General features: G+C 37.8%; 1 long non-coding RNA gene across 1 annotated transcript; it reads left to right on the forward strand.

Moving 5' to 3' along the window:
* Nucleotides 1-1,734: 1,734 nt before the first annotated feature.
* On the forward strand, nt 1,735-3,105 carry LOC136840311 (uncharacterized). Its single transcript, XR_010853581.1, has 2 exons — nt 1,735-2,042; nt 2,896-3,105. It is a non-coding gene; the product is annotated as an uncharacterized lncRNA (long non-coding RNA).

Below are 3,105 nucleotides of genomic sequence, written 5' to 3' on the forward strand. Positions count from 1 at the left end.
AGCTTTAGCGTTTTAACCGGAATGTGATATGGTTTTTTTTTTGTTTGGGTCATTTTATGTTCCATTGTTAATGTTTTCCAACCTTGTTCAGTCTAAGGTTGGGTTTGTAGAATATATTCCCAAATTTATCACGAGCGTTCTGTTTCCTTTATACTGTCTGAAGGTCCTCAGTCATTCTTGGCCTATCTCAGGAATTTTTCTTGTATCTTTTAGTGTAAAGGTTTTTCTGTTTTGTTATAAGTACAATTCAAGTTAGCGTTTAGCATGAACTCTTAATAGTTAACGGACGTACTTAATGTCAATCAAACTGTTCAAACTTTCGTAGCGAAGGTGGATATTTTCTAATACATTAGGTTTTTTCTGTGCATATATTTAGCTTGGTTTTGTTTATCGATTTATCGGATTTGTTTTTGTAGGTTTGACGGTAAATCCTAGTACTTAAAAAGGTGTTTCTGTAATATCACCAGATTAAATTAAAACCACGAATTAGACGTGGCATGAGATAAAAAATCTATTTACTTGCAGTGGTAATAAATTTATTTTTGACACGTACGCAGTTAATAAAATCTAATCATCATAAGTCTTATAATTCCAAGCTTTGTGCTAAAGACTAGATTAATCCAGAGTAGTTTTGACACACTTTTGGGAGTTTTGACACTTTTGGGAGTTTTGACACACTTTTGGGGGTTTTGACACACTTTTGGGGTTTTGACACACTTTTGGGGGTTTTGACACACTTTTGGGGGTTTTGACACACTTTTGGGGGTTTTGACACACTTTTGGGGGTTTTGACACACTTTTGGGGGTTTTGACACACTTTTGGGGGTTTTGACACACTTTTGGGGGTTTTGACACTTGGAATTTAATTACCCAGTTGACATTCGGAGGGCATTGGTACTTTTGGAGTACCTAGTTTTGATTGGGCATTTTCTAGTAATGCCCATGTTATCATTGGGCATTTGCAGGGAAATGCCGATGTTATCTGGAAACAGTGAGGGAAATGAGTCCCTAGTTTTGATGGGTAATCAGTGGTGCCGGTGTCATCTTGGCGCATGTAGGCAAGTGAGTTTTGATTGCTGTGTACACAGTAAGGGCGATGACAGTTTAAAATGTTACAAGCAAGATAGTATATACTTTAAATTTTTCTATTCACCTTTGTTAGCTTGAGAATTGTGGCTTAGCCTTATCAGATTCAGTTTTCAACATGTATGTTTTATGTATGTGTACTTAAATTTTTAATTTTAACATTGATTGTAATTTGCCAATGTTTACTAAGGAATTTATCTTCAGTAATTCCAAATTTAGTGCTGCCATAATTGTCGAATTGGTGAAACTATCTGCCTTTAAATTTAACTTTGTTTCCTTATGGACTTTGAAAGAAACCCAAAACTGTTCTTGAGTAACTATTTCCATTTCTCATTTCAGTATGGGCCGTTGACGGACCCTGCCCTGTTGATGCCCTGGGTAACTGTTGGACCCTGCCCTGTTGATGCCCTGGGTGGCTTGTATTGAAGGACCCTACCCTGTTGATGCCCTGGGTGGCTGCTAAAGGACCCTACCCCTGTTGATGCCCTGGGTAACTGTTGAAGGATCCTGCCCTGTTGATGCCCTGGGTAACTGTTGAAGGACCCTACCCTGTTGATGCCCTGGGTAACTGTTGAAGGACCCTACCCTGTTGATGCCCTGGTAACTGTTTGATGCCCTGTTGATGCCCTGGGTAACTGTTGAAGGACCCTACCCTGTTGATGCCCTGGGTAACTGTTGAAGGACCCTACCCTGTTGATGCCCTGGGTAACTGTTGAAGGACCCTACCCTGTTGATGCCCTGGGTAACTGTTGAAGGACCCTACCCTGTTGATGCCCTGGGTAACTGTTGAAGGACCCTACCCTGTTGATGCCCTGGGTAACTGTTTAAGGACCCTACCCTGTTGATGCCCTGGGTAACTGTTGAAGGACCCTGCCCTGTTGATGCCCTGGGTGGCTGTAGAGGGACCCTGCCCTGAAGGTCACTAACTCAGATGGTAATAATTAAACATCCCAATGGTAAGTTTTCAAGTTCCCTTTGAACATTTTCACAATTTTTGCAAGCCAGTCCTCCCCCATCAGGGGCGGCGCCCCTGATGTGGGGGGGACGTCTTCTTCGACGCTTGGTAGACCCTTGTGGTCTACCAGGCGTCGGAGGGGGGCTTGCGTTTTTTTTTTTTTTTTACTGAAAATTCGACTGGTTGTAAGTAACTTATTTTAAGCATTTTTTTTAGCTGGTAGAGAATTAGCTTTAGGTTAAATGTACAATAAGGAAATAAGTTTTAGTATTTCATGACTTTAATATTAATCATATTTAGCGATTTAGTGATTAAACTAAAAGGAAATTGAATTTTAAAATTTCGAAACTCACAATATTCATTAGTGATTAAAGGAAGGAAATTGAAGTTTTGATATTTAAATTTAAATATTCAATGATTATTTTCAAGTTATTTTATTTCTTATCTTAAATATTCATTTAGTGATTAAAATAAAGGAATTTAAGTATTAAATATTTTAGTCAAAGGAAGGAAACTACATTTAATATTTCAAAACTTAAATATTCATCATTGGTTAAAATAAAGGAAGAAAAGTTAGTTTTAATATTTCAGAATTTACAAAAATGTCAAGTAATGGCAAACTTAACAGATCGATCCATGATATCTATAAATATCTGAATGAAAGTGTAACTTAAAGGTAAACTAGAGTTAAATACCTATTACAAATCTTGCAAGGTTAACGTAATACTTCTGTATTTAAATTTGTTATAAGAGCAATAACAGCAATAACAGCAATATTAGGTTGTTAGGGAGAGAATTAGCTAGGGCAGCAGACTTTTCGAGAAACTTTTCTGTCGCTTGTGACTTGCTTTCAGGTTGTATGAGGAGAGAAGAATGACAGAAGCTACTGTTGTAATTGATTCGAGGATTTATACCGGAACTGAATACTTTGGAAGTGGTGGTTGGCCAGAGATGTCAGCTGACTAAAGCTTTTTTCAGCTGCAACTAGATAAGAGGTAATGGAAGAGTTTAAAGTGATACGTGAAAGGAATCTATTGTTCGATTAAAGAATGAAGTTTACATTT

This window comes from Macrobrachium rosenbergii, chromosome 7 (genome assembly GCF_040412425.1).
Source record: "Macrobrachium rosenbergii isolate ZJJX-2024 chromosome 7, ASM4041242v1, whole genome shotgun sequence".
NCBI lineage: Eukaryota > Metazoa > Arthropoda > Malacostraca > Decapoda > Palaemonidae > Macrobrachium > Macrobrachium rosenbergii.